Source organism: Prionailurus bengalensis, chromosome C1, assembly GCF_016509475.1.
Source record: "Prionailurus bengalensis isolate Pbe53 chromosome C1, Fcat_Pben_1.1_paternal_pri, whole genome shotgun sequence".
Taxonomy (NCBI): Eukaryota; Metazoa; Chordata; class Mammalia; order Carnivora; family Felidae; genus Prionailurus; species Prionailurus bengalensis.
The window spans coordinates 154,130,175-154,156,290 of NC_057345.1; positions in this window are offsets into that span (position 1 = coordinate 154,130,175).

Sequence of the window (26,116 nt, forward strand, 5' to 3'; positions counted from 1 at the left end):
TCTTTGTCATGTCACAATCACACAAAGGAAAGTATCCAACTAAATCCCCCTGCTCTGATTTCATACTTCCCATAATTATAATTTGACCTTCTCTACAAACTTGCCGATGGGTTAAGAGGATTTGGTATTCTAGTCATGGTCAAAGTTCTTTTCCTTACTGTACATGAACATGTAAACATCCTGGATGATATTTCCCTCCCTTTGATATTGCTTAATTCTACTTAGTTACTCTGAGCCTAAACATCTCTGGAGCTCTTACTAATATGATATCTGTATCTGCTAATCTAAACATCAGAGCCAAAAACAGAGATATTTGGTTGAGGACTTATTACCCTTTCAGTACTTTTCTAGACAAAACAGTGTAGTGAGGATATTTGGAACATAGCAGCTTTCAGTGGGTGTGTGTGCATTGGTACATGCACAAACACTCACTCCCAAACTCGTTAACTTTTCCTTAACATTGGGATAGACTTTATCCTTCTTATGAACCTCAGTGGCCATTCACCATAGGCTTACATGAAACCATCTCAGGTCTTGTGTTTTCACCGTGATATGGACATTACCATAACCCGTAGTGTAGACTATGATGGTTTTGTTATCTATATTATCCAAGAGATAAATATTTTAACGCCATTCTGGAGTGGTCTCATGTGTCTCCTTTTGTTTTCCTCAATGCAAAAACTTACATGAAACTTCCAAGAGGATTTATGAGTGCTTCCAATTATTTATATTTTCTCTCCAGTGTTATAGGTGATATAATAGATACCTAAGGAATTTGTGGTTAATATTGGAATTATCACCAGCCACTGCCATTATGTAAGGCATTATAATATTAGGAACTTAAAATGTCCAAGACCTTGGTTCCAGATGTTTCTGAACTTTTGACAATGGAATATAAATTCTGAAAACTAAACTCCATTCTCCCTTTCTGTCTTCTGGTTTAATTAAAAAGAAAATCGAAGACCTAAGGCATCGAATTGGCGCTAGATAGAAATAGCCTCACGCCAAATATCATAGGTTTTGAACAGATTTTTAAAAAGAATATACGAGGCTACAGAAGAAGGTAAGGCAGGTAATGAAAAGATGAATTTCACTGAACACCAACTGTCAGGTGGAAAAAAAGAGAGTAGGAGAAAATTCCCCATGAGATCTAATTTCTCTTCTTTCCGCAGCTCTGTTATCTTTTGGGGCTTCAGTATCTTATCTCTAAAATGGTCATAATCATGATTTACCTGAAAGTAGTGGCCTCCAACTCCTTGATAGTGTCAGGTTTTCTAGATTAAGGATTCTATGACATCAGAAGATGAAGTTAAAAGATCTCCAGTAGTAATTTAAAAAATACTCAGTATTCATTGGTAGTTTCAAAGAGATAAATATCATCCAAAATTTTGAAATGAAAAAAATCCTGTGTTAAATTGATAATGTTAGTCTCTGTTAATAAGAGAAGCAAAGGGGATTGGACACCAAATATATTAAAATGACCACAATCGAATAGCTTCCTTGTTACTATATAGCCATTAAAAATCATGCAGCGCATGTAACTTTTTTATTGGTTTGGCATTTAGCCATTGCTCTTATTTTTAAATTTTAATGACTGCATTTTAGCCCTTCCTATGAGGCCCTGAGAACCCCCGTTTTATTTTCTGTAACAACAGGCATATTCTATGAGTAAAGTTAAGAGAGGCATACTTGGCAATCAGTGGTTGGAGGAAAGTTGCCTTCAGATGATCTAATCATATCTTGATTTCGGTATTACAGATGACATTTAGAGGCCATAGCTCCTGAGAGAATCTTGGATTTAAGATTGTTCTTAAAGCATGTAATCATTCACTCCTTTGTATTACAAAATGTATATTATAGAATATAAATTAAAAATAAATTCTACATAAACATGGAAAATTGCATACTCTGAGAATCAGAAAAGTGAGGAGTAGCCATGGGCGATATGCATTCTCTCACCCGCAGAAACAATTCCTAAGAAATGGTTTATTTAGATAGAAACACAGGACTGAGAAAGTTATAGGAAAATCAGGCGTTAATTACAAATTACAAACATATATTAAACCCCTGCAATATGCTAGAAATTGTGCCAAGGGGTGGGATACAGAGATGAATATGATTCAGCCCTTGCCTTCTCAGAACACACATCCCAGCTGGGGACACAGGCAAATAAGAATGATGTGTAATAAATGCACATTACATCAAAATGGAAAAATGCAAATTGGAAAAATGCAACTGTCTCTCCTGGTCCCTTCAAGCCTGAGTACATTCAGATCTTTCTTAAACAATGGCAGCCTTTGTCTTTCTAAGGGATTCCAGAAAAGGGCAGCTAGGGTGGGGTTGGTCTATAGTTTCTTTCGAAATGGATTCCCATATTAAATGTGCTCCACTGACAGGTTAGTTTTCTTCATATTCCCTGGGGATCATTTTCTTTCTCAGCAGGGGAGTTGATTCAGTGATCTAATTAATAGCACATTTTCATGTTGGAAACGATAAGTACAATGGTTGCCAACTAAGAGATGTAATTTGGCAGCAATGCACAAGAGATCGTGATCTTCAAATTATGTTACTTCTTTGAATTAGTTAGAAGACAATGGTAATAAATGAAGGTCTAAGTATAAAGCCTAACTGCCACCTTCAAGAATGCAGAATTAAATGTATAATCTAGGTTGCTATTTTGTCCCATATATATCAGAATTGGGTTAATTGAACAAATTATTTTTAAGGTTTTTCTATTATAAATAAGATCCCAAATTAGAGTAATAGTGCCAAACCTAATAACTTGTTTATAGTAAAATCATCCTTGCAGAGAATTTATTTTAAAATTTTGGAAAACAAATAATTGGGACTATACATTCTCAGATTCTGCGAAAATTTTGCACTGATTATGTGTAAGACTCCTTTTTCTTGTTGATAATCTCTCTCTTTTTTCAAGTTTCTAACCTGAAACAAGATCACAACGGTTGTTTATGAATATCACACCCTATTTGGAATAATTTCCTCCTGTTCTCAATTTCTTCCCACGACCTCACTGCAAAACACAAAAACCTCATTGGCTGATGTATCAACCGTTTGACAATGAATGGCCTTGCCTTGATGTGACGTTCCAGGTTGGTGGTTTTTATTTAAACATATCATATACTTTCGGTGAAATGGAACATTCTAAAATCGAATTATATTCTCTTTTAATAATAAGTATATGGGATTAAGGGGTACAAAACTCTAATTAGAAAATAAACAAGTCATGAGGATGACAAGTACAATGTAGGAAATATGGTCAACAATATTTTAATAATTCTGTATGGTGACAGGTGGTTACAATACTTGTCATGGTGAGTATTTCTTAATGTATGCATTGTCAAATCACTCTGTTGTACACCTGAAACTATTATAATATTGTATTGTATTGTATGCAATATTACGTAATATTGCAGTGTATAATATTGTATACCTCAATTAAAATTTTTTTTCAAGTATATGGTTGAGTAAAATACAAAATGTATTATTGCTTTTAAAAACATATATACTAAAATGCTGTTTTTAATAATACAAAAAATAATAACACACCATGTACTCTCATTTGGCAACAATAGCAATTTGTTTTGATAGTCTGTTAATTAGAATATTCCTTCCCTCAGCCAAGGCAGATGTTGTGTTTGTTCCCTCTTAACAACTCACATTTCATTTATGACTGCAGTTATGTGAATGTTGTCAATTGTTATTTAAAATTATTATTTACACAACAGAAGGCCTTACCACTAAATATAAGCTCTTTGAAGACAAGAATTGTGTGTTGCAACCACCAGTACCCAGCCTAAACGTTTACGCAGCCAGTGCAAAAACAAACATTTAATTAATGCTGAAGACGAAAAATAAATAGATTATCATAAATAAAGTCTCTTCTTTTAAGAATCATGTAAGCTCAGCGAAACAGGTCCAGATGTGTTTACTACGAACAAAATTGGGTCATTAATCTAAAGATCTCTTACCAATAATATTAATTAAGTTCTTAAACGTCTTGCTAAAAGTATAATTAGCCACACTTTATAGAGGAGAGAAAGAGGCAGATGGCGATAAAGTACTGGGCCCTACTCAGATACTGTCATTGCACTGTAATAAAATGGAAACCAAGCACCCTGTCTGGCAGAAAATGTCTACATCATCTATTTTAACCTGCCTCTAAGTGTTGGCTGTATGGACAAGCCTGATAAAATGACATTTTTTCCAAGATTATCTTTTTCCTTTCTAATAGTGCAGAACATGGGTTAAGAGCATGATCTGTTGAGTCAATCAGATTTAGACTCAAAATCATGTCTACTACTTACTAGATGTAAGACCTGAGCAAACCATGAAAACTTGCAGTGCTTCAGTTCCCTCATCTGTAAAATGGGGGAAAAACCAGCTGTGCCCATCTCAATAGGTCACTGTGAGGATTAAAAAAAAAATCATATGCAAAAAAGCAACTGGAACGTGATACACGGTCAAGAAATAGCAATTAATAGGAACACAAGCACACCAAACCCGCTTTCTTTCTAAAATCGTATTTCTATGCCTGCAATGCATCTGCAGGTTGTGTTCAGAGAACAATTTAGAAAACCTAATTCTTTTCTAGATGCCCAGCTTTCAGCACTGGCACCGAGTGAATTACAATGCCTAACAGAAGGGGGGAAAAGTTCTCAATTTCTTTGAACCCCCTTTGCCTTAACTATTAAGTGATATACTTAAATTTAGACAATGTCTTAGGTCCCTTTTCTGCATATACTCATGTACTCAAGAGTCCTCATGAGTACCCTTTGCCACCCTTTTCTCGAATGGCTATCTGTTTGATGTTATTTTTATGCTTAGTGTCATTAATATGATTATTAACCAATATTTATTGAGGGTTTATTCTGCACTGGACATTGGGGTAGGTGTTTTATATAGATTCTCTCATTTATCCTAATAATCACCTTATCTCATGGATCAGAAAATAGAGGCTCAAGAATGTGAATTAACTTGCCCAAGCTCAAATATGTAAGAAGCACCTGACAAATTAAAATGTAAGTTTTTGTGACGCCAAAGGCAGTGCAATTTCTCTCCCTAATAAATTATTTTTTCTCATTTGAATGCTTTCTATTTTAACTTTTGACCATAAGATTTGCCTCACTTCAAAACTGAGGAACATTTCTACTACCTCATAGTAGCAACTGTCAAGATTTGTGTGTGTGTGTGTGTGCTTGTGTTTTGTTCTGTTTCAATTTTCTGTCGTAAATCTATCCTAACCATAAAAATCTAGTTCCAACCAACTGTAATAGAAAATAGCCCCGGAGTCTAATCAGTACAGACCATATACACCAAAAGAGAAGAATAAAAATATTTTAACAACTTGGTATAATGAAAGAACTCAAGCCTGTCTTCATTAAATTAGAACCATGGTGGGCACCTGGGTGGTTCAGTCGGTTAAGCCTCCGCCTTCAGCTCAGGTCAAGATTTCACAGTGTGTGCGTCGGAGCCCCACGTCGGGCTCTGTGCTGACAGCTCCAGAGCCTGGAGCCTGCTTCAGATTCTGGGCCCCCCTGTGTCTCTGCCCCTCCCCTGCTCGTCCTGTGTCTGTCTCGCAAAAATAAACATTTAAAATAATTTAAATTAGGGGCGCCTGGGTGTCTCAGTAGGTTTAGCGGCCGACTTGGGCTCAAGTCGTGATCTCACGGTCCCTGAGTTCGAGCCCCACGTCGGGCTCTGTGCTGACAGCTTAGAGCCTGGAGCCTGTTTCAGATTCTGTGTCTCCCTCTCTCTGACCCTCCCGCGTTCATGCTCTGTCTCTCTCTGTCTCAAAAATAAAAATAATTTAAATTATACCCATGGTTATTTTTCTTACATAGAAATTGAGACATCATGCAAAAGTACGTTGTACCCATGTTCTCCAAATTTAAAAATACTTATGTTTCCATATATTTATTTCCTGTAGTAATCCAATTTAGGCTTCTCTTTTAAGGATTAATCTAAATTTATTTTAGATTTATTTGAAATTAGAGCACCAGGAAAATAACTTCTTTAAAATTCTTCTCAACCTATGTGTTTATCCTTCCTTTTACCTTGCCTAAATTTATTTTTCTTAAGCTTCAAGCAGTACACTCCTTTCTGTCCCTCTTCCTTAAATGGGTTTGTAGCCTCCAATCGCTACTTTTTGCCTTTAATCTTTGCAATGATTAATGCTCACTAATCTGCTTTAGGTGGCCTATACCGGCAGCCTCAGTGGCTCACTTTCACGGACGATTTGTTGTTTGTTTTTTTAATTTTTTACATGTTTATTTATTTTTGAGAGTGAAAGATACAGAATGTGAGCGGGGGAGGGGCAGAGAGAGAGGGAGACACAAAATCTGAAGCAGGCTCCAGGCTCCAAGCTGTTAGTACAGAGCCCAACAGGGGGCTCGAACTCATGAACCGCGAGATCATGACCTGAGCCAAAGTCAGAGGCTTAACCGACTGAGCCACCCAGGTGCCTTCCGCTGATCATTTCTGCTACTCTTTCCTGTGCCTTCTGGATTCTAATGAGTCTTTCTTGAGGCGAATTGACAACAATTTCAAGTAGTACCTTAGATGAAAAGTCCCTAGACCTGGTACAATTCGATTTTATTTTTCGTTTCCAATGCCCTTCTATATTACAGTTAACATTCTGTTAGGCTTTTTAATCACCGCAACATATTACATTTGATTTTTAACAGAATTTAATAACTCTTGCTTATCATTATCAATTTATAATTGAGAAATATATATGTTTATAATTGATAAATTATGTATCAATATATATAAATTGATAAATTATGTATTTATCAATCATAAATCTAGTTTGGATTACTGTAATTTCAAATTTTTACTTTGCCTTTGTCTACACTGAAACACCTTTGTCATCTTACTATTAACTTGGATATTCTTAAAAGAACTTCCTAAAATATATATCTATTGACTTACCTGGTTGTGATCTATGGGATAAAGTCCTCCCAACAGATCATAGTAAATCACTAAATAAGACCATCCCTAGGTCTTAAATATTAGCAAAACTTCTTTACTAATTCTCCAAACCTTTAAATTCTCAAATATAAGATGTTCAGGGAAACAGAGACAATAAATGTGATACAGGCCAAATTTGCACGCTGCCTGTTTTATTTTGTTTATGTACAGATGGGATTTGGAAATGAGCACTCCAGTAACTATCGAATAATTCCCAATCCCAAGCTTGGTCCAAGAACTTGAGAGCATAATGTTATTAAAGGTTTATGAATCAGTCTGGACTTTTCTCCACACTGACCCCTAGTTACCCTCTGCCCTTTACTTCTGGGCAGAGATAAATTCGGCTTTTCACATAACATTTTATTATTTGTAATAACAACAATATTGTCACAAAATATTAAATCACAGTAGCTAGGGTTATTTTCATGTTTGGCCCTACAGCTTATTAGCAAGAGGAAAAAACAGCAACTTAAAGGAAGTAAACACTGATAACTGAAAAGTTAATTTGAAATAATCACACTTTTCATTTACAAAGCCTTTTATATTTTATAAAATACTTTCAAAACTTTGATCCCAGAGTAGTTCAGGAACCAGACAGCTTTGGTCCAAAAGCTGGCTCGCAGCTTAGACTGTGTGGCTCTGAGCAAGTTACTGAATATGTTCTGGTTTCCTCACCTGTAAAGTGACTCCAAAGGTAACTGTATAGATCTCAGAGGACTATTCAGAAGATTAAATTAATTAATGTTTATAAAACGCGTAGGACAGCGTCTAGCATGTGGAAAGTATAATGTACTTGCAGGAAAAAGGAAACTAAAGGAATAGTACTTGTCTTAACACCTTAAGGTAAATGTTGTTGCTCTTCCAGAACGACATTGTCCTAAGAACATTCAACATTCTTAAGAATGTGTTGCTTAAGGAAATAAATGACTGGCCCAAGCTCATAGGACTAGCGAGGATTATAAGTATGATTCAGACCTGCTATTTGGCTTCAAGTCTAGCTTCTCTCTCTTCACAGACATTAAATTCTGTAAATTAAATCTTAAGACTATGCATATCTAATCACTTATTTCATTTGTGCATTATGCAGCCAGTAATTGCGATACACCGTTTCTGTATAATGAGGTACCTTTATCCAGCAACTCTCCATAAACATTCTAGCAAGTATTAAGAATCACACACTTTCATTGCATTATAGACTTCACATCCGGGTTCTGAACCCACTTCATCAGCAACACTTAAAAACTGTTCTCAGACAAGATCTCCACTAATGAGAGCCTAGAAGACAGTTAAAAGTCAGTATTATTACAGCTGTATCTTTTATGGTCTGGGAAAAAAATGAAGACTGGCTACTCAAGGTCATTCTACAATAGTTCCAGAATAACCTCTACACATCAACAGTCAGACTCTTCTCTGCAGCAGCGAACTTAACAAGCATGGCTGTTCTGGTCTCATTACTAGGCACATATTTTGACTTTCCATGTGCCAAGTGCTGTGTTAGGGTCCCAGGAAATGGAAAAGATGCAACTTGTTCTCAAGATGCTCACAGTCTAGTGATAGAGATATATACATATTTACGGATTTACAGTGGAATATAATTTCCTGACTATTGGAGATTTCATCCAGATACCAAAATATTTTAGAGTCATTAACCTTGCATATGAATGTATACAGGATTTAAAGGAAACCTCTGCTTTTTAATTTATATTTATTTATATTTATATTTATATTTATTTATATTATATGTATTTATTATATTTATATATTATATATATTTTAATTTAATTTATATATGCCTACTTCTTAAAAGAAAGTATGTATTACTTTCATAATTTAAACATCTTCTTTTTTAAATGTTTTTTTATTTCTGAGACAGAGAGAGACGGAGCATGAGTGGGGGAGGGGCAGAGAGAGAGGGAGACACAGAATCAGAAGCAGACTCCAGGCTCTGAGCTGTCAGCACAGAGCCCCACACGGGGCTCAAACTCACAAACCAAGAGATCAGGACCTGAGCCAAAGTCAGTCGCTCAGCTGACTAAGCCACCCAGGCACCCCTTTAATTTAAACATCTTTAAGGTGCAAAAATGAAAACTGAAACTGAACCTAATACAAAAAAGAAAAATATCTGTGCAGAAGAAATAATTGGGAACTGCAGGAAGATGCATGTATAAAGAATAGAAATAATAGTGATGAGGAACTGTTTGACTCTGTCTCTGCAGGTTAAAAAGAGTAGGAAGAGTATTCTGGGAAAGCTTTACTGAGAATGTGACGCCCATGTACATTTGCAAGAATTTTAGTTGTTTACGAGGAAATTGACGTGGTAAAGCTATTTCAGGTTTTGAGAGAAGCATGAGCAGAGTTGCAGAGGAATGGAACCATGTGGGATGGACAGGGAATGATCATTGTGTTCTCTTTAGCAATATCTTAAAATGGAACACAAGGACTGATGATGGCAGTTGCAGAAGTAGGCAGCACCCAAATCTTGACGGGCTCTATGCAACCTTCTAATATTGTATTGTTATATTCTAAGGGATTTTAAGCAGAGAGCTATCATGGACAGATTTATCCTTTCTGCTGGTTGCTTTTAGATCATTTCCTCAGTTCTACTCAATCATTCAATAAATATCAAACATCTAAGGGCACCTGGGTGGCTCAGTTGGTTAAGTGTCTGACTTAGGCCCAGGTCATGATCTCGTAGTTTGAGCAATCGAGCCCCGCATCAGGGTCAGCCCCAAGCTCAGAGCCTGGAGCTTGCTTCGGATTCTTGTGTCTCCCTCTCTCTCTGCCCCTCCCCTGCATGCACTCTCTCTCTCTCTCTCTCTCTCAAAAATTAAAAAAAAATTTTTTTTTCCCAAATGTATCAAACATCTACTAAGAGGTATACACTGTTCTATGTACTCAGGATACACTCAAGAGTAAAACAGATAAAAATCCAATAGTTCGCTAAAGCCAGTATGGACCAGTTCATGAGTTTATTTTATTTTTTTTATATTTTGAGCAATTTTGCAAGCTGCTCATTAAAATTTGGTAGCTTGAAATGGACATGATGGGAACATTTACACCACAGATACTAACTTATGTTATAAATCAGGGCTCTTTCACCCCAGAGACCTGATTGTTAAACATGTAATGGCCCACCACAGCAGAAATCTCAAATCTCATAGGGTTTATATATAATATATGTAATTACATCGCTTATATTGTATATAAACTATATTCTAGATGGCTTATATTTTATATAAAAGGTGCTATTGAGAAAAAAATAGAACAGGGTACGGTTGATCAAAGTAAGACTAGTGGATGGTGAAGGAGTAAACCACTCTCTGAGGGGCCCTGAGATGAGAGCAAGCCTGTGGTGACGGGGAGAGTAAGGTGGCCGGTTCAACTGGGGCAGAGTGAGTGAGGCGAGGAGCACTGAGGACCACCCAGAAATGCCAACATGAGAATAGGAAACCCCTCTTCTTGTACAGATTTTGTCTTTTAGACTGTATGTAATGGAGTTTATCTATGACTGTCATTTGATATTTCTACTGAACATCCAAACTCTAGTGGCATGGCTTTGTAATTAACAACTGAACATTACAAGACTTCATTATACCCTATAACTGAATGCAGTTTTGATTTTATGATATAAACAAACCTGCCCTTAAAAATGCTTGACTTCCCTGATTTGCTCACACGTACGCTGATTCTCATCATCCCCAAATGGTGCAAGTGAAAACCTAGCCAATAAAGAAAAGGGGTCGACAGTAAGTACCAGGGAAACACCCTCCACTTCTCCAGTATTACCAGAGGTACCTTCAGCTCCAGGCCAGACAGAGCCACTGCTTTATACATGATTGTTTGTAAACAAGTCCAGGGAAACCTCCCCTGGCTGAATGGGAGAGGAGGCCACGTATGCCCCTCCCCCTTTGGTATTTTACAAATATGCCTCCCCCCTTTCATTTGTCACAAAGCCTGCATTATAGGTTTTCCTTTTTTACACCTACTTTCAGCAAATTGCAATGGCATGTCTTTATTTATGCACATGGATCTTTTAGGTGGCAAATTTGTAGAGGTCAGAGGCTGTGTTTCACTGATTCTGAGAACTATATGAGGTTGTCATTAGCAGGGAACTATTTAATAAGTGTTACAATGCTGATGATGCCGACGATGACTGAGCAAGCATCACAAGTAAACGGCGAAATTTATTTTAAGCCTGGTTAGCAGATGACTTTTTTTTCTCATTCTTGCAAAAGAATGATCTGAGATGGTATTAGAAATCACAGGGGAAATGAGTCAGAAGCAGGAGGTAGGGTGTAAGCTAGCACATACACAGAACCAAAGAGAAGAAACAAACATGTATTAGTACAAAGAGTCACAGTCTGCGTGACTTCTGGAAGTGTGGTGAGCAGCTCGCTCTACCTCTAGCTTTCTAGCCTCCTCACCACAATGGTGACAAGGGAAGCCCGAGCTTGGAAAAAAAAGGGAACTAAAATGTACACTATGAGCTATGCAAGACTATACTAAACAAAATGTTTCCAAGTCCATAATCACTCCACATTGTCCTGCACAGGCCACCATAATAAAATACTGGTGATTCTTAAAGATCCACATAACCACTACATTCAGTAGCCCAATGATGAAAATATTTTAAAGCATCATTCAGTCCTGAAAATAATTTTGATCACTCTAAGGCATTTTTAGGATATCTTTTTTTTCATCTTATTTCTGAAAGTGAATGGGTAAGCTGAATAAATTTGAGCCGTGTTATTTCAGTCAATACTGTATTATTTAGCTAGCTAACTTTTCATTATTTATCATTTAGCTTACAGACTCTCTAGTGTGAATACAAGCTCAGTGATTAAAATGTAGGCGTAGTATTTTTCTAAGATACAAAGAGCATGTCGGTATTCTTTGTGCATTCTGGGCCATTTAATAAATAGATGAAACAGTTAACAAATGTGATTTGGGGACTTCTTGAGGTGCAGATTATTGATAGCATGCAACATCAATAGAATGAATATATGCCACTTTCTCTGCACTCTGTTTCAATTCTTTGATAGGTGTAGCAGCGGTCAATACAATAAGACTCAGCACTTCTCCATCAAATTTGTATTTGGTAGCAACATTGAAAAATAATACCTCTTACTTGTCTAATATTAGAAACATGCATAATAAAAGAGGGTGTCCATTCTAGTGGCTCTATAGATGCCATATGTTTTACAATTTTTAGAGATTTAGAAGGGGAATATTTAAAATAGTTATGTTGAGTGCACGTCCCTGCATCGATATACTAGAATGATATTTGTTCAAGACTCTTCTAAATTTGTGTGCAAATAATAAAGCAGAGTAGAAAACTGAGCGGCTTATACAAACGTGTAAGGTGTTTCTTTACAATACTTGGTGAATGCACGCAGTGCTTGAACTGGTTAATGAATATGGTGAAAAAATTAGGACGCTGTGAGAAAACATCACATGAGAGAGACTTTCTTTTTCAAAAGGCATATTCTCAAAAGAGCTTGCAAACTGTCAAATCTCACAGAAAACTGGAAGCAATTTTTATAAGATTTTTATGAGAAAAATCAGCCACTTCTAACCTATGTTTCTTAAATAGAATTCTTTCTATATCAGTGTTTTCTTCTTCCCAGATTTTTCAGGTGGCAAAAGCTAAAATATCGCCAGAATCAACCTAGACTTCATGTAAATTATAAAAGCCTATATCCTTGTCTAGTTCTACTCTCGGTGTCTAAACAGCGATGGCTTTGTAATAGTTAAAATTCTATCCATTTAATATCACTAATTATTTTCCCTCTGCAGCTTTGATGGGTTAGTTATAGCCTGGAATAAAAAACACTGTGGTAAGGACAACTGTACAGCAAGGTTAAGTGCCTTCTTGTCTTCAGTACCAATAATTACCTTTAAACAAAAAAAGGCTGTTTTCAGATTTGACAGTTAATTTACTAATGAGTATGTGGACCCAATTTATAATAAAGTAATATTGACCAGAAATAATCCTACATTGGTACTCATCTGAATTATTTTATTGTTCATGTCCTCTATTAAATAAATTGGAAAGGATTAATTTTGCAAGATGGGATTGTCAGAGACTGCTGCATAAACTAGATGCATGTCAGCACTAAATTTAATTATTGATCACAATACAATAGTGCTGAGTGTTCCGATCCCCAAACAGCTTCCAGTAACTATCAGCAGATTCCAAATATAGAGACTGAAGTAAAAAATTTGATTGCAGATGACTACACTTTTAATAAATAAATATTTCATCAGCACTAAATAAAAATTTAATTTCACAGTACTATTTACATCATTCATTGAAACATGGAGCAAATGAACATTGAATGAAGGTGACTCTCCTTAAGATACAAATTTTATTTCAATAGTTTAATGGTTTCAATATACATGAGCTATGCAAGACATGGGATTATTTGGCTCCCTTCATTTTGGCAAAGAAATAAAACTCATAAATAGAAGGCCATTCAGAGCCTACCCTTATGTCGCCAAAAGGCATAAAGTGGCAACTGACTGGCTTGGGTTCGTATCTAGAATTCTGGACCATGGTCTCCTGCTACGTACTGTAGACTCATATGGGACAAGTATTGGGATAACTTGAACTGTGACAATTTGAAACTAGTTGAAAATTGAGCAATTCATTATGTTACTTGGCTATAAAATAAGAAATAAATGAATAGGATTTTTAAATTAAAACTGTCTGTATACATGAACTGGTTGTATTGTTGAACCTACTTTACTAGCCATAGTGGATATTCACCTTAATTGATAAAACATTTCGCTATCAAGTAAAATATTCCTTAGGCTTAGCAATCAGATTCACAGTTGCTTTTGCTAGGATTATGGTTAAAGACTCAATAAGTATGTTGGGATATAATATAAATATATATAGGAACTGAATTAGGTGGTGAGTTCTGCTACCAAGAAAATAGATGTGATTTTAGTTTCAAGGCTGCTCTTTATGAAAACTCAAATATTCAAGAGTATTCAAGATTTTATCAGATAACCATAAAAATTTTATTTCAAATGAGAAAATAAAAAGATATATTAGCATTGCCATTACAGTTTGTATGACTTGGAATAATCATTCTATGGCTAGTGTTCAAATAAAAACATAAAAACATTTAATAGTATATGAAATACATTGTGAGAGTAGAAGTCATTTTATCTTAAATCAGAAAAAAAAGCAGCAAAACTGCCCTATTAAATAAATCTTAAGGGACAAAAAGTTGCTTATAACTTTTATCAAGAATTTATAGAGTGAAATTCACGCAAATGTTGATTAGATCATTTGACCCATTCAACCTATTTTTGATCTGATATAAAACTTTGAAAATTAATATACTGTTTTAATTTTGATAAGCATTGGTAAGGGAGACAGTCATTATTCTAATAAATTTTTAACATGTATCTTGACAATTTTTCAATTTCCTCTGACCTTTTGAACAATAGCCCTACACATAATTCTGTACTCTAAAATTCATCAGTTTAGTTTGAAGTAGAATTTATTCTTCTCTATCTCGAACTTGAATCCAGTTATTCATTTTTGTATTACTGTAATAAATTAGTAAATTAAAAATAAAAAGCTTAGATCGATCTCAGAAGTTACCCATTTATGTGACAGCACAGTACATTAAAAAGAGCCTGGCTTCGGGGAACAAGCAGACAGGGGTTCAAAACCTAGTCAGACACTGAAAGCGATGTCATCTCAGCAATTCACTGAACTCCTCTGACTTTCACTTTATTTATCTGAAATTTTAAAAATTACTTTTATTTATTTATTTATTTATTTATTTGGTAGGCTTCACAGCCAGCACAAAAGGAAGGATTTATTGGAAGGCCAGCAGGATAATTGAGATGCCACCTGAGTGGCCTCTCCTTCCCCAACTTATTGTCTGGCCCACCAGAAATAAGTACAGGTTAAAGCGTGGTGAATATGAGAGCATCCCTATGGTATACAAAGTGACAGGACAGGATGGCAGTCTCCAAAGGGAATATACAATGGTCATGCAGGAGGGAATGGAGTCCCAGAGAGCCTCTCGCAAGGTATGGGAATGTAACTATGAGAGATGGAAAAGCAAGGTACTTTACAAAGTTTCAAACAGATTCGAGGAAGGTGCTCTTCCTGTCAAGTTGAGGAAACAGCCAGCAGGTACAGAGGAAACAAATTACTGAGTTCCAGCTACATAAAAGAACTAAATATTGCATCATTATGATGGTTTAGAACATGTGACCATCTCTTGATTTAATCTATTAAAGCTGTGAACCAACAAACAAGAAAACATGACTTTGGAAAACCTTTGGAATTAAAAGATATAAAACAGCAAAAAGCTCCGAAAAACAAACAAACAAACAAAACCTGAGATCAAGACCTCAGCTGACATCAGGAGTCAGATGCTCAATAGACTGAGCCCCTAAAAATCACTTTTAATTGAATAATAGTTTCATTTTGGATATGCGTCTTTAAAACTTACAGGTTAGTTTTAAGAAGATTCAGTCTGTGAATCAACTCATCATTTCACTAGTCACTCTCAAGAGAGTAAATGGTATCTCATACGTTATATGCCACAGCATACACTATACGTATTATGTATATGCTATCATATCATTGAGTTGTTGGGCAATACCACAGCACTTTAAAAATATCAAGCACATCAGTAATATGAAGTTCGTTAAGGATAATAAACACCTGATTTAGAAGATCACCTAAAAAGTAAAATAGGACATTGTTTTGTATAAGGTAGGACTATTTATAGATCAAATAACAGAAAATCTAAACTAAACTGACTTAAACAAGGAAGGCTCTCTCTTGACTAATGTAGCTAACAAGAACAGAAGGAAAGAAGTCTTCAGACACAGTCCAGTTAAGGCTCTAAGTTCATTTGTCTGCAAGTCTTTCAGCGTGGCCCATTTCTAGATATTAGCTTCATCTTCACGTTGTGTCCTCTCATGACTGCAAGGTGTTTGCTTCCTTGTCCATCTCTAAGACAATAGAGCAAGGGTCAGCAAATCAGACCTGCAGGAAAAGGCCGGCTTACTGACTATTTTTGTATGGCCCACATGCGAAACATAGTTTTAACATTAGTAAGTAATTGGAAAAAAATCACAAGGAGAGTAATGGTTTGTGACACGTGAAAATTACATAAAACTTACATTTTTCCGATGTCCATAAATCCAAGCTTATTGTAACCCAACCATCTTCATTCATGTACTTGTCATCTGTGGCTGCTTCTGCATTGTAACGGCAGGCAGAATTGAGTAGTTGTAGCAGGAATGGTTATCATAGGACGAACTGTAGAACATACGTCTTGGGTTCGACTTTGAGAGACAACCATAAAATAATTCTACGGCGAGGGAAGGCCACACGTTGAGTGTGTAACCAATCAATGTAGATTCCTGCCTTAAAATAACCAGTGAGGGAAAGGGGGTGGGATTACCTTAATTGACTTCGTTTATCTTTGTTTTCCTGTATGGAAGACACTATCCACTCGTGCAATTGTGATGGAGGACCGTGGGTTTTTTTTCTCTTTATTTCATTTAAAATTTTATTTTAATTTGAAAACGTATTAACCACAGTATATTTTAAGTATGTTTGGAACAATATCAGTTAGTAAATTTACCTTTTTATTATAACCCTTATGAAATCCAAACACGGATCAAGTACTTCATATGACAACTTAGCATCCAGTTGAGGTGCGTTGGTAGTATTCATACCAGATTTTGAGGACTCAGGGCCAACACAAGGATGTAAAATATTTCATTCATATTTTTATGTTGGTTACACATTGAGCTGATCATCTTTTGGATTTACTGGGATAAATAAAACATACGAAATTTATCTCACCTGTTTCTTTTTGCTTTTTCAAGTATGACTACCTAAACCTTTAAAACTATATAATGGCTTGCATTATATTTCTATTGGACAGCACTGGCTTTGATCAATTTCTACCTCCCCCAAATGAAGATCTATCTGTTATTTGCTGAGGGGGAGGGGCTTAGATGCTAAATGGGCAACAAACATGTTTATGCTATAAAATGAACTGTTCTAATGTATCAAGAAAGCACTTAAAATGAATATTTTAATGTGAGATCGTTAGACATCACCTAAGTTTTTCTCAAAATTGGACAAAAGCACATTTTCTAGTAAAAACCACAATGCTAACTTACCCAATTTAAAGGATATGAGGACAAGAACAAATAAACAAATTTGGTTTTGTTTCACAAATTAAATATAGTAGATGCATGTATTAGGACAAAGGGGAAGTTGCTGTAACGAAGAGTCCCCCAAATATACTAGCTTTAAAATTTAGAAACTGATTTCCCCTAACAAGGCAGTCAAGAGGGAGGGAAATGTTTCAGAATGGGAAGCAGTTCTGCTCTTTTCGTTAGTCAGGGATCCCAAATCCTTCTCTTAGAGTAGCCGTGAAATTTCACCATTCAGAGATCAGGAAGCAGCAAGTGCAGTTGACCAACAACTCCAGCTGTGACCTTCCGGATCCACCACCACTGAAACCACATTTACCGCAAGATGCTGCCAGCCGATGACTGTGAACAACTGAAGTACCAATGCTAGTGCTTTTCCGCAGAGCACGGGGCTAACAGGCAATGTTAGAAAGACGACTCCCTGCACCTCGGCTTACACTTTCTAATAACGTGCCTGCCATCCTTCCGATGAAGTCTCACTTTTCCTGCCCCATCCTCCTTCCTTCAGAATCCCTTTATGCTTCAGAAGTGTTTCCTCCAATAAATCTCTTGCACATCAATCCCCTCGCTGTGTGTGATTTCAGGAGGACCTGGACTAACACATTTCTATCTGCTCCTATCCCCTCCCCTAGGCTGTGCCCTTGTCTTCATGCTCATACCTGGCTGACTGGTAACACGCTCACTCAGGGAGTGGGAAAAGAACAAAGAGGAGTTCACACTTAATCCTATAACAGGTGGAAAACCCAGAAACTGCCCAAATCCCTTCCATTAATTTCCCACACAACAACTTAGTCCCATGGTCACACCTAGATGCAAGGAAGAGAAGAAAATCTGGTCTCTAGTTAAGAGGTGGTGTCCTGGTAAAAATCTTGGGGCTCTCTATATAAAATGAAAAAAGAAGCAGTAAAGCCTGGGGGGCATTTAAAAGTTTCTGCCGTTTAGAGAAGTTTCTTTAAAAAATTCAGATGCTTGAAAGATTGTTTACAATTCTTCTCCTAGCAATCATAAATAATAGCACGTCACTCTTTTTGTAGACACTGACATCCAGGAAAGAGAAATTATATTTTATATGAGTCATTTGGAAAGAACCTCTTGAAATTATTAATAAAAGCAACATTGGGATATTGAATGAAAATCAGCAGAAAATGTTAATCCTGAAATTATCACTTTGACATCTCAATTCATGAATGATACAGTATCATTTTTGGCATCAGTTTAAATACTTCTGCTTTTGAACAGACTATATGACTCCTTCAGGCCTAAGAGGCCTTCCTCACTCTTGCTCCCCCCAGACACCCCTACACACCATTATTAACAAACATGTTATGCCCATGTTCCTATAAACTGTCCTTGCATTAAAAAGCCAGCTTAGGGGCTCCTGGGTGGCTCGGTTTGCTGAGTGTCCAACTCTGGATTTCGGCTCAGGTCATGATCTCGTGAGTTGGAACCCCACGTGGGGATTTGTGCTGACATCGTAGAACCTGCTTGGTATTCTCTCTCTCTCTCTCTCTCTCTCGCTCTTGCTCTCGCTCCCTCGCCCTCCCCCCTCCCTTAAAATAAACATTAAACATAAAAGAAAAAAGGCAACCCAAAAATGTCAACTGAATTTGTCATGTAATTCCCTGCAGGGATCCTGGCTTGATGGAGCAACGCATGTAAAGTGTAAAGGACCCATAAGGAGGAAGCCGCAAACTTAACTGAACGGCAGACATTGTCCTAGATACTCTCTGTCTCTTCACTTGTCTCCTCCTTGGGTTGGCCTCATGAGGCTGATCTCTAGAGACTGCACCATCCTGGTTGTTTTCCTTTCTGGGTGCACCCAATGGGAGGTGAGATTGTTTCAATGGTTGAGAGAGCCCTCATGGTATTCCTTATCCCTATTCTCTCTTCTAGAAACCTGGGGTTGGTGGTGGTTGAATGCATCATCTGAAGGTTGCAATTCTGTCAGATAGCCCTCTTCTACAGTTATCGATTTCCAAGAGTTTTGGTAACTATTGCCTATCCTCACCCCCTTAAACCTAGGGATGATGATGGTTCCACATTATTACTGATATCAAGGTGCTTCACCAGCCCTACTTCTCTTCCCTTCCATATTTCAGTAAACAGTCCCTTCAACACAACTTCCTCACTCTGTCCTTAGGTATGCTGTCTCCGATAAGGTTTCTGACCAATATAGACATAAAAGGAGATCTGAATACATAAAGACCAACCACTGTTTTGAATGCAAAAATAGTACATTACCAAATGTTGCTTCCCAAAAGTAATCTATAGATTTACAAGTAATTCCAATGAAAAACTCAGTTTTTTTTTTATCATTTTTAACTTTACAGAATGAGTCTAGGATACATCCAAAAATCCTAAAATGTTTAAGAAAACTTTTGCAAAGTAATATTGATAGCAGAGGGCTTCTGTTAAGAAATATTAAAACTATGAGGCAATGGTAATCAAAGCAATCTGCTATTACATCAAGAACTGACAGATGGATAGTGGAAAAGAAAAGATTCTCTGCAAGCAGAAAGTTACAGAAAACAATTTTAAATAAGAATGCTGTCACGTATTAGGAAAGGAGGGGAATTAATCATCGTAAGATAATGATTTAATCATTGAGAAATGAAAAGAAATTTAGATTTTCCTCTGAGCAGTTAAACCTAAGTAAATTTCAGAAAGCAAAATAGGTAAATGAATTCAATTCAAGAGATGAAAGAATAAACTACTAAGTGTTGAAAGTCACTATAAATGAAAACTAATGTTTTTGATTACTTCTGACCCCTAAAAAGAATCCATAAACAGTAAGAAAGGTGTGCAATTAACTGTAAAATATTTGTAATGAATATATGCATATAAGGGATTTTAAACTTTAACATAGCAATAAGTAAGAAAAATGTAAGCACAACTCAGAGAATAAAAAAATGATGTGAGCAAAAAAAAAATCTACCGAAAAAAATTTTTAATACGTAATCCTGAAAAAGTAACCAAATTCACTAGTTCTCCAAAAGAAGGGGTATTTAAACTATCAAAATTATAAATTGGATGGATAAAAATGCTATTCATCTGTATATGGTCTGTAACAGTATAGTAAAAGATGTTTACATGCTTCTGGAGATAAAATAAACTATCACCTACTAGATTTCTTTTCAACCATTATCAAAGTATTTTTTAAATATTCATAACCTTTTTAATTTTTTTAATGTTTATTCATCTTTGAGAGAGAGAGAGAGACAGAGTATGAGTGACAGAGAGAGGGAGACACAGAATCCGAAGCAGGTTCCAGGCTCTGAGCTGTCAGCATAGAACCCAAAAAGGGACTCGACTTCAGCAACCATGAGATCTAAGCCAAAGTCCGAAACCCAACTGACTGAGCCACCAGGCATCCCAAAATATTCACAACATTCCAAACTGGCTAATCTCTTTTGAAATGATTTAATGATATTTAGTTAATTTAGGTTTAGATTTATTAATGAGCATATCAATCACAGTTTTATTTATAATAGTAAAACATGGGGAGAAATACCAAATGATATAAAAATGGTTAAATAACTTACTAATCACTCATAAGAGACAATAATACATAGCCATAAAAGTAATAAAACAATCCAAGAATATTTAGTATCATTCAAAACACTTAAAGTAATATTAAGTTAAAAGGAAGATGAGATATTAACTTAATTTTTCTACTATGATTTTGTATGTTTTTGTAATATAAAAAAATGCCACAAAAACATATTCACAATTCTACTGCATAGATATTTAAATATTACATTACATCACTTGGATGTTGCTAGGTTGGAATAGCTAAGCTAAATAGTGTAATCCATATCTCTTGCATAGTAACTGACTCACCTAGGTTAAATCAGAATGAATCACTAGACGTGTTTAATGGCAAAGAGGAGAACTCTGCTTTGCTTTGGGCAATATGTGCAGATGTGAGGCCTAGAATTTCTATTCATTTTGTTTTTATGAGGAAAGTGAGCTTGCTGACAAAACTGACATATGGGGGAAGGCAAACTTGGGAAAACCCCAGAGAAGCAAGAGACCTCATCAAATTTTATGTGAAGGCTACCTGCATAATATTGGGATTGCATTCATCTGCTAGTAACAGAAACTTCAAAAATTAGAGATTTAATTTAAAATCTGTGAATGAAATCCAGAGATAGGTAATCCAGAGCTGGAACAGACTCTCTAATACAATCAATAACTCAGCCAATAGCTCAAACCTTCCACCATCCCATTCTCAAGATGGCTTCTAGAGTTTCACCCATCTTCTCCCTTTTTCTGGCAGGAAGAAAAGAATAAAGAGTAAAAACGAAAGGTACAAGTTGCCTCTCTGAGTCCTAGAGCCTCACCCAAGCGTTTCTGCTTTTGCCTCTTTGACCATAACTATGTTATGGACCACACATACCAATAGGAGAGGTGTGATATATAGGTTTGGGTTTTGTTTTGTTTTGTTTTGTTTTGTTTTGTTTTAATCTACATGTATTACCTCCCTGAATAAAAGTGAGGTTCTACTAATAGGGGAAAATGGGAAAAGATATTTTGGCTTGTAAACAAGAATTCTCTGCCATCCTACCCAAACTTGGACACTTCACTGAAGTGTACTAGTAAATGATTTTATTATTAAAACAAAAATCAAACAAAAAGAGTCAACAAAATTTTTGTTCATCTTGTTGTTTATCTGGTTGATTGGGTAGGAGAGTTTTGGTTTGTTTGTTTCTATGTAGCAATATTTTCTTGATTCCAATACTATAATAGAAGTCTCAATATTTAAGAGAAGGCTATCACTTGATGAGATTTTGAATACTCCCAGATATGCCACATTAATTAATGCCTAGTTCTTTAATCTTTAATGTGTCCTCAGCCAATTCAGTTTTCAATATAGTACTTGACTTTGACTTAATGTACGAGACTTTTCTATATTTGTTTCACCTGTTTTATAAAACCTTATTTTCTTTGGAATATCTCTGAGATTATGTGCTACAAAATTCAATACTCATAAACTGTAATAAAATTTTTCTATCAGTTTATTTTATATTTATGTTATCGCGGAAAACAATTACACTCAAGTCTATGGCATATTTAGTATGGGTGTAAGCCAATCTCTGAAAACCTTAATGATAAAGAGTTTTCGATATATTAACTCACATTATAACAAGTATGATGCATTAGAACTAGTATTACAATATTATGTATTGACTGCATTTATTTTTGTCCTATTTATATAATTTTTACCATTCATCAACATAAAAATAAATGAATGTTTCAACTTTCCTTTTAATTCTTTCAGTTTCAGGAATATCTACTCTCTCCACCATTCCTCTTCTTTCTAAATGAGACCCATGAAAAAACACATTTGAACCCATTCACTATTTATATCCACTTACATTTATCTCTAATATATTTCAATACCACTTTACTAAGTGTTGTGTAAACACATTATTAACATAAAAGAAATAAAAGCTATTTGACTCAATCATGCTATGGAGCTACATAAATTTCCAATACACGTCAAGCATAATTTCCTGAATATGTCTTTACTGAAGAACTTCTAGTATTTTAAACAATAAAATCCATAAAGTAATTCCTGTCTTAACTGGCAATCAGACTTCAGATAACCACAATCAACTTCAACAAAACCACAAGACCCAAATAAGGTAATAAAAGGCTCCCGAGCATCAGAGAAAGCAGTTGTCACAAAGATATTGTACTATAGGTTAGGCATGGAATTATCCTCAGGACAGAACAAATTGATTTCGTGTGTGTGTTTGACTAAAGTAAACAGTAAAGGGTAAATAGTACAAATCCAAAAGAGTCTGCAGGCAGATTAGGAAAAAATATTTCTCAAGAAGGACCTAGCAAATAATTGGGAGACCCAAAGGCCATTATTCATCTATCCATTGATCCCAGATGTATCTATTGAGCATTGTTAAGTGTTACTATTCCAGGTGCTAAGGACATAACAGCAAACAAAACAAATGCAGCTCCTGCTCTCAAGAGGCTTGCATTCTACTTGGATGAAAAATGTACAAATAGATGCATACAAAATGAACAAAATATAAATATCAGAGCCCTATGGGGATCAATAAAGTATGTATGCCCTTTTCCTGGAATGGCCAGGGAGGGACACTCTGGTAAGATGACCCTTGTATTTATGTTAGTGAGAAAACAAGCTATGGGCATATAGTGAAGGAATCATCGAGGTAGAAGAAAGGGCAGTAAATACAAAAGCTATAATTGATATGTCTGATGAACTGCTAAAAGGCCAGTGTGCCTTCATCACAGTGGGGGATAGATGCAAGTTAGGAAACAAGACTGCAGACAAATCAAATGTCCAGAACACATAGCACCTTTTGGGCCATGCCGGGAGTTCTTGATTTTTTTTTAACTCAGCAAGAAACCATTGGAGAGTGGGAAAAAGAGATGTGCATAACATGATCTGGAATTTTATTTTTTAAAGATCTCTGGCTTCTGGGAGGACATTGGATTCTAGAGGGTGGTGAACAAAAGCATTAAGATGAGGCAGGAGGCTATTTCTATGGTACAGCAGTTTGAACCAGGAAAGCAGGGGTGGGAAAGCTAGTCAGATTATGGGTATATTTTCAGGTAGAGCTCACAGGATTTGCCAAAGAATTGGTTATGGGATGTGAAAGAGAGAAAGAAAGAAAGTAATAAACATTTTCTCCAACTTTTTAGGCCAGAGCAACTGGAAGAATGGAGTTGCTATTTCCTGAAATGAGGAAGACAGAGGAGCCATTTCACGAGGGCAAATCAGACCTATTAAGTTTCGAGTACCTCGTGGTCATCCAAGCAGAGATGATAAATAAGCAGCTGATGTTCAGGACTAGAAGCAAGGTTTGAGATGCAAATCTGTTGTTAGTAGCACATAAATATTTAAGTCTACAGAGCCGGGTAAGGTCACCCAGGAATTCGGTATAAACAGAGCAGTCCAATGTAAGAACACTTTTCAACATTTCAAAATCTGGAATACTATGTGGAACCAAAAAGCAGCCTTAGCTATAGCAGTCCATAAGTTGGAAGAAAATCAAAACATGATGAGGTTCTGGAAGACAAATAAAGAAAGGTGTTTCAAGCAAAGAGGAATGATCCACTTGACCACATGCTATGGATAGATCAACTAAAACTGACACTAGACTAGCGGATCTAGCAACGTCTACATCATTCTTGACCTCAAAATTAGGTCAACGATGAATAGTCTCTAGGTCTTGTAGCTTATGTATTTTAGGAAAACCAAAGCAAATGGGAAGAGGAATGGATAAAGCAGACAGAAGAAATAGTAATCTGGTTGAACAGCTCTAAATGTTATTGCTGGTTACAGTGCATACTATATCTGAGAACTGACCTTGGGAAATTATTAAGCTGTTTATCTCAAAGAAAATTTCTCATATACAGATTTGAGGTGAACAAAACGTACTGTGGAGTCAGGATAAATAGGGTGAGCTCCAAAGCAAGGACACTTCTACACACACACACGCACACACACACACACACACACACACACACACACACACACACACTTCCATATCAGCCCAGGAAAGGAATGCATCATCAATGTTTATGAGGAAGGAGAAGATCATACAGAAAATTTCAAGGTTTATTGCAAGCTATAAGTATTATTTTTATGTGAGTTATATGTTATTTTCTATTACTAAATATCTCAATATAACTTTTTAAAAAGTGTTTTCTCCTTTCAGGCATTTCCAGGAGTGCTAAGAAAGGGGAATATGCCAATTGTCAGAATGCTATGAAATCAATTACCTGGGAGAATCCACGTAACAAATACACTGATTCAGGTGTTTAAAATTAAGATTAGTATTTTAACAAATGTGGTTGTCTGGTTTCCCTAGCAACTGAGACTGACAGGTGACAGAAGAAAAGCAATAGGGAAGAGAAGACCAACCAGAAAAACACAGCAATTTGAGTCCATTAGATATTAGACACAATCCGTTCTGCCTAGTTCAATGGTCCCAGAGGTCTGCATTGTTTTTCTGGAAGTACAATGATTAATGCTTATTGTAGTGGACCTGAGTCATCATGAAATGGTTAAATTAGTTCAACCTTGGTCTCTTATCTACAGCATGTAATACAATTTTGAAAAGATGTTTATCAAAAGTGGTTCCAAATAAAGAGGTTTGAGAGATTAGTTTCAGTTATCTGAAACATTCACTTACCCAGAAAGAGTTTTCTGATGCCAGATATAGAAGGCTTTAAAGTAGTCAAATAACTGTCAATGACTGGAAAAAACTGGGGTTAAGTAATTTTATTAATAAATTATTAATACATAAGGTAATTATTTTATTCAACAAAAATAATGGTTGACTGCAAATTCATCATTCTTGGCCGTGGAAAGAGAGATCAGTAAGACCTGTCTTCTGTATTTCCAGAGCTCATATTCTAGAACTAAGAGTCAATGTCATCCAAATTTCTCATCAATTTTTCAGGACTAATGGAAAGCAGTGGCTTGCATGATCATAGTCAAGGCATTGTTTGGGGGAGGAGATATGTGTGGGCTTCCTAATAATGAAATTCTGGAAATGACCACATAAAAGGAAAGCCTAAAATGTGCATGGAGTGCAGGTGGTTGACATTTCTGATTTCTGTAGTGCTTTTCCACATTGGGCCTGTTAGGAAAAACTGCAATAAAATGCCGAGTATTTTGATGACACTTGCTACATGGAAATGGTCTTTTCCACCACAGCTATAGGAGAACTAAACTACAAAACATAATTATATATTTCTTGGTAAATAATAAATTGTTATATACCAGTCAGTTTAGAAATAATTTGTAGTGAATTTGAATTCAAGACCTACGACCATGACAAGAGTCTGCCAGATACTCCCGAGTTGAATTTCTAACTGCCTACTCAGTGTTTCTGTTAGGTTGTCCTGTCACTTTAAACTT